General features: G+C 42.4%; 1 protein-coding gene across 3 annotated transcripts in view; it reads right to left on the bottom strand.

The window, feature by feature from the left end:
• Positions 1-4919: 4919 nt before the first annotated feature.
• LOC125953560 (neuropeptide Y receptor type 2-like) overlaps positions 4920-7500 on the bottom strand; it is a 36789-nt gene continuing 34208 nt past the window's right edge. For 2 of the 3 annotated variants that reach the window (XM_049683202.1, XM_049683203.1), the window contains one exon: positions 4920-7500. This exon is cut by the window's right edge and continues 100 nt beyond it. The gene's annotated coding sequence lies outside the window, so the exon portion shown is untranslated. The other variant, XR_007468966.1, reaches the window with a different exon arrangement.

The raw sequence follows: 7500 nt of genomic DNA on the forward strand, positions 1-7500 counted from the left end.
TCAGGCTGCGATAACTAACCACTTTAACTTCGGCCTACAATTGCCAATGGTCAGCCTCTTGGAGCTAAAGTTAATCGACAAATTAATCTCCAGACGCAGATAACTCGTCGTTATCCGATAGCTCGGAAGAACAATTTGAAAGCTAAATCGAGGCTAATAATTGGAAAACTTTTACCGTTCGAATGTAGTGTTCTTGATCTGACGAAAACTTTTGCTTTAGAACGGTTCGTAGAATGATCCAAAGACAATGAATAAAAAAAAATGATCCGAATTGTATGTAAATATTTTTTTTTCTTCCTTATCTGGCGCTATAACTGAAAAAATGTCTTGCCATCGAGATCGACCCCTATCATCCTCCGCAACAGCATTAATTAACCACCACAAACCCGAGATTTTTGCCCGAGAACACCGGATACCGCATATCTTTCCGTGATCTTTTCGATCTCAAACTCTGGAAAACTCGTGCCGCTTTGGTGAAAACAACCTTACGCCGCGTTTGCGTTCATTCGAGCGGCCAGAAATAGAGGACGCTAGTGTGACGAGGAAAATTGTAAACCCGTAGGCGTTTATCGCTTTGTTAGTATATGGTTTGTCTTTGGGGAAGGTTATGTAAATGGACTTTTCTCGAATTGTCTGTTCTATATAATCTAGAACCAAGATATTATACAAACAATTCTCACAAAAATTTACGAAAAATATAAACAATATTTTGAAAAATTTAAAAATAGACGATGTGGGCTCATCAGAAGAAGTACTAGAAACATTTAACAACACGTAGCAATAATTTCGAATTGGCTTCCATTTACACGACGCACTCTACCTCGGTACGCCATTGGTGCCCGAAATATTCGTCTATGTTTCGGCGATTGCTCACTTGCTCCATGCGGTGATACAAGCAATTATGGTGACCAACAGGTTAAGCTGAAGCCGAGCACTAGTTCCGTATAGCACCAGAGTTGGCAGCTATCATGCCAGCTGACCTAGAACCGAAGGGCATGCCGGCAATCATTACCATTAATTACCGAGATCCCAACAAAGCAGCTGGACATTCACACAGGATAGCCAGCAAGTGGTTGGTTAGCAAGCACCGTTAATAAGCTCTTACAGGACGGAAAACGGCCATTGCAAATTGCTCTTAACGGCAGGCACACACCGGCGAAACCACGCTTTTACTGTGCGTCCTCGTTGCTACCAGTGATAATCGCATAATTTATGCTAATGTGCTGTGCTTTCCATTACCGAAAGCGTTTGCCGTGTGCAGCAGTGGATTAATTTCAATTAATTCTGTTTCCTGTTCGGGGTCATCATCAGCGGGGCTAAGGATTAAGTACTCGCGAAGAATCCGTTACACTGGATTGGCATCCAAGCTGCAGTGACGTTATGCTTAAAAGCCGCCGCATAACATTACACGATGAGTAACGCTGAAGATACAACACATTTCGGACAACAACCCATTGCTCCTGGGAGATATGAAGACAAAGCTCGTCCATGTAAAACGTGTAATCGGTCATGTAATTATATTTATTTTTTTCCTTTTTACATCTGCCATGTAGAATGCGTTGCGATTTGCTTCATTCGCTTCAATTCAGATGACTAGCTTATTGACGAATAGCTCGAAAACATCTTATTCTGCTTTGCTCTCATAGTCCTTTCAAGTAGCTCAATACTCATATCGAATACCTTAACTACGCTGCCCTACGACAGCGTCTGTAATATCATACTGTTCGAGATATCAGTTTCCTTCGTTTCGTCTTCTGGTTCATTCCTGGTGAACCTCACATAGTAACTAGTAAAGTTATGGAACTGATTTATTAACAAACTGCTTCCTCTCATTGTCTTACCGGCTACTCTCTCACTTTAGCTTTCGTTTCTTTTCGTTCACGTTGTCATATGTTTCTACTTATGTCAATAATGTTTTACTTTCTAATCGCTACACCATTTACTTTACTATCCGCACCCTCAAATGCTTTAAATGTTCTTAGTTTGGTTTATGTTTATTAGCTACAATGCAGTCTACAATTCGATATAAGGACTTAAATTCAACAGTAATTTTCTCCTATTGTGAGTAAGCTGAGTAATAACAAAGCGCATTGAGTATTTGACACAATTGTAATAACATAAACCTAAAACCGCTGCTTTTGCAAAGTGGTGCGTACACCTCTTGTAGCAATTGGTTCCATTTACTTATCTTTGGACACCCATTTTTATCATCAACAGCCTATGAGTTAAATAAGGAGTTTGTCCATCATGAGACATTAGCATCTATTGATTTTTGCATAATACATGCATACACTATCAAGCTACAATTACGAGGAGTTTCTTGAAACAAGGGCACATCTACTGTGTTACCCCTCATATAGTACGAAATCAGTCACTTTCTATTATACACACAGGTATGGGAAGGAAGTTTATGTAAAAGTATTGAAATGAAAATGTAGCCAGCTCTCCAAATTATATTCATTGATGCTTATATTGCCCAATCCATCCGCTACAGTTCAATTGACACAAAATGCAACCAGAACGTCAATGCTGGCAATGTGCCCTGCAAACTCTACCAAACTGTACCAGTGCTAATGTAGCAAAAAGCCTAAATTACATGGGCAATAACAATCGAAATTCGCTTTATTCGTCTATGCTCCTGTAGCGGTTATTTCGACCGCCATTAGCAACTTCGACGAGTGTACCAGTGGAGTTGGAGCTAGGTACGTTGCTGCTCGCTTACATGACAACGCTGGTTTGCTCGTAAAGCGACGCTTGGTTGTATAAAATTCATGATCCATTTTAGTACGCAAAACAGTTTTAGCAGGGTCGCTCGCTATGTTGTGAGTTACCTAGCTGCCACATTGCCTACCATGACGCTTCAAATGTCACACATCACAAATGTCAGCGCTCCCAAAGTAGGCTTATTGTTCTCTTTTATTGCCCCAACAGGCCTCAACCGTGGAGGGGGGTTATCAATGTTGGTTTCGATTCTGACGAATTCCGTTCCTTTATAGAACCAACTGCCAATACGTGGCATTGTGATGCAGGTTCTGGTCACGCAGATGGTGTAGAATCAATATCTACCCACAGAATTACACCTCATACGAACCGCTGATTGTCACATTCGTCAAAAACCGACATGCTCAATGCGTATTGGCTTACGGCAGGATACGCGATCAATGTTTTGGGCCTCCGAGGTCAACAGACAGGTAAGGAGCAATATGGGCACCCCGAACGTGTGTTTTCCAGTATGTAGTCGTAAATGACGACCATATTTCGTTGCTTCTGATAGCTACACCATATGAAGCTACGTTGTAATGAAGAAAGTTTTTATTTTATTTTCCACCATTTTTGTTGCTTTCCTACCAAGACGAGCAACCTGCCTTTTATCTGGAAAGGCGTCTTGCAGCCTTAGATGAGCCCTCAAATACGGGGCTCTATTGAATATTGATTTTTTGTTTCCTATCTGCTAGAGTCAGGTGTACGTATTGCCAGCAACGATAATCTACAACGCACGACTTTGGAAATTGATGACATCGTGGATCGTAAGGACACCGGTATCTTTGGCTCGTAAACTGCAGAAAACATGATCGAACGATGGTTCGGCGTAGTTGTATTTATCGGTTGCAACATAAATACATGCTGCTTTTGACGATTTTTGTTTGCCCTCTCTTTCGCCGGTTCACAGTGGTGCTCAGTAAAAGACTTACGTTTTAAATGGAAGAAAGCGTGAAATCTCTTTGCGTCCTTACACCAAACTATACACAAACTTTCTCAGCATCCATACAACAACTGTTCAAATAGTCGAACGAATGCCAACAAAACAATCCCGGTTCCAAAAAGTGCTTGTGGCGTAAATTGAGCATTCTACTACCAGACCTACCAGAAGTCAGACTAGCAAAATAGAGCACAGCTCAACGTTTCCCTCAGTATTTACTCGCCCACGCCCCAGCAGCTTCGTGTTGTTTTGCTGTCTTTTTAACTCATTTCCTCTTATCTGTTGCGTTGTGGAGGGTCTTCCATGTAAAAGGGAAGAAGTAAAGTTTTTGTATTGATGCTCACTCTTTCCGCACTTTCCTTTCAATGCCCTTTTGTCTTTATGGTTTCACTGGGCTGCGAGAAATCGTTTCGATGCTAGTATCTGCGGAACCAGGGAGTAGAGTGAATCCGCGCTGTTTTATCAACACTTTCCATCGTGCTTCTCCAATTTCGAAACAGTTTTGATACACCCGCTTAAATGCGCCTCGTTGGGGCATAACAAATTCAGATTTTTTTTATCTATTCTCTGCACATCCTGCCTAGGGTTTCTCGCGTAGGATGAAGCTCTTCAAGTTCAACGGTGAAGGCTCAGTGAAATGTATATCGTAATGAAACAGACATACTTTAAGCATCGCAACTACTGCTCGGCTTTCAGTTCCACGAGCTAACGGAGCACTCAAGAGCTCCCCTTCCCCCTCCTTCTTACACTCCGGCACCATCGATGGCAATCACCCTGGCGACACTAGAAGAATGCTCCTTCTGCCCTGCGCTTTTGCTCTCGCTATTCATCAAACAAAACAATAGAACAGAATCGCTGTAAAAAATAAATAAACGCACATCAGTGACTGACTTGAGTCCCCGTTGTTTTCTCGAAGCACCGAGAATCAAAATTGGAAGTGTTACACTCGCTTGATTCCTTCATTTTGCAAGAGAGTAAATTGTCCACCACACCCACTGCCGCGCGCTATCCAACAAGACGACTTTATCGTCATATTTTCTTTCTTCTGCTTTCTCGCGATGCTGGATGGTGCTTTCTGTAGGCCTTGTTTTGTGCAGTTAGAAAAGGAACTAAGAATGTAATCAAAAATCGAGAGCCACAAAGATAGAGCCAACGAAACATTCCTGAAGGTACGAGAGAATTTTTTTATTTAGAAGTTCATTCGGCGAACAATCCGGATTCTTTCGTTTTACCCTTCCTACTCTGCTTTCCTAACATTTCTTTTGGACCACAGCACAAACAACAGGATATCAAAAATTAAATCTCAAATGTTTGTCTCCTTAACCCATAACTACTTCTTTTATCAAATGAAGACTCAGTACAATACGTTATTCTAACTTGCTCAGCTAAAATCACCGTCTTCCTTACTTCCATCCGTAGAATCACGGTAGAGGGCATTAATTACCCATCGTTGCTGATGCTACGACGATCAACATACATAAATAAACATCCACTCAGTTTCCCTTCCATAATGGGGTCCTATGCCTAATTCTATTCTTGGTCCCGCACCTTGCGAAGAGGCAACATAAACGGTCAATTGGAAAAGGGATCAGATGAGCTTTTCTACTTCCAACAACTCCGCCCCGTAACCAAGAGCTTGTTATGTTGAGTCAACACAGGCGAAAAAATGATAAACTCAGCCGAAACGGAATGGCATCCCAGGTGAACCCCGGAGCCTTTCAGTTTTCGGCCAATTTCATGTCGATTTCGTCGACACAACAAAACGTTGTTTTGTTGCACAAGCACAATGGCGCGTATGGTGGACAAGGTTTCTTATTTTTCTCCTTTTTTTAATCAATCCATACCTGCCTTCACCCGCGTGGTGGCCTTTGTCGAAAGTTTCGCCCTGCCTTACTACGTGGTACTATGGGTGATCAGTGGACAGTTTCTCCTTTTGCCAGGAACGAAAACAAAACACGGTTCTTCACCGTTAAAACGGTGAACACAAAGGTACACTTCCGAATGTTGGGGGCTCACTTTAATCGAAGCCTCGAGAAAAGAGGGACTCATGGGTCACATCACAGCAGCTCGACTTATCCACCTCTTTAGGCCGCCATTTGGCTTGTTACAGATGAGACTGGAATTCCTTTGAAGGCAAACATCCGACCAATAAAAAAAAAAGAATTCCTACTTCTAGTACAATACCGTTGGTTACCATTTTTGAGAACCCACTTCATCACTTTGTCCGTTTTCCAATCAAAGAACGTTGCTGCCATGATTGGAACACCACAAAATTCCTCACCCGATCGGACACAAAGACTAATCTAACGGATTACCACAAGAACCAGAAGCTAAACGTTCAAGCGGCTCTCCCGGATTTTGGCATTCTTGTGGCATCGTGATGGATCATTGCGTTGATTTCCCTTGAGGTTACATCGACCATGCAGAAAAGAAGAGCAAAACAACATAGGGAAGCTTAACGTATCACACGATACAAACGGGCAGCTTTGGAAGAAAGCTGTTGTTGAATTCAATAAACATTTCAATTCTTAGGAATGTTTCTTCCCGTAACTTATGTAACTCTTGTACTGCATTAAATGAAAGCAACATAATACAGTTTGGAATAATTGGCCTTTTGGCAAATGAATTTGCTGCATAACCATCATTGATAACACATCAGGCGGTGAGGGATAATGTTGTTTCGTTCAATTGCTACTGAAAGCTCATTCCAGTGACGCTGGTATGGCACCTAATATTCTAACATTTATGCTACATTGAATCATCACACAAGCCAATCATAAGCGCCTAGCTGCCGGACTTTATCATACTTTGGCTCCATTTCAACACCTTGTTGCTAGTTCTATGACCGTCTTTGAGCTTCTTGGACAAGGCTAAAGGATCTGCAGGTGCTCGAATTATATCGATGCAGCAACCTTGTTAAAATGCATTTTTTTACGCTTCAATCTATTGAGTCATGAATTATACACACTTTACTCCGCCTTTTCTCGGCTTGGGTTCGAAGAATTCGTTATTTGACCTTTAACTTTCCTCATCATCACCATCATGGACTCAATCGTTTCACCGAGCATGACCTGTTTCTGCTTGTTTACGGGCAAGTTGTTTCCTTCCCTATCTTTTCCCAGAAGTTACATGCAATCGACGTGCAACCCGCCGTGCGTCGCCTATAGTGACTGCATTGGTTGCTATGCGGCCACCTCGTTAAAGATGGCTCCCGAGCGACATAGCAGCATCTATCTCGCGGGAAACGTGCCAGGTAAACCCTACCGGAGTTATGAGGCAACTTTAAGTAACAAGCACTTGTTGTCTCGCGTTACTACCATACTACCCTGTTTCAATCCACCGTACCATCACCAGCCGTGGCTCGGAGAAAGAGCAAGTTTTATTACAACGTCTTCTTTTTTGTTCATTTTCTTTCTCTTTTTGTTCTTGTTTGACCTCCTACAAAGACCGCCACCGTAGAGTGATACCACTTAACGCGTCTGCCGATTGCCGACCGAGACAGAGATCATGAAGAACACACACACTCACACACACGTGTACCAAATGCCCTTTGGCAAACGCATTCGGTACATGTCATCCGCTTTATGTAGGTTTATCTCTTCCGGGCCCTCTGGCTTTGACGGATCCCACTCGCCGTAACAACGGTACTACACGTGTTACATGCTTCTCTCCTCTAGCTCCTTTCTTATCCTAAAATATTCACTAGGAAAATGATAATTTTAACACATTATGAAACCTGTCTGAGTCTCGATGAGTTGGGCTAGCACCCACATTTTTGCGGTGAAGTTCGTTGGCACCGC

Source organism: Anopheles darlingi, chromosome 3 (assembly GCF_943734745.1).
Source record: "Anopheles darlingi chromosome 3, idAnoDarlMG_H_01, whole genome shotgun sequence".
Classification (NCBI taxonomy): domain Eukaryota; kingdom Metazoa; phylum Arthropoda; class Insecta; order Diptera; family Culicidae; genus Anopheles; species Anopheles darlingi.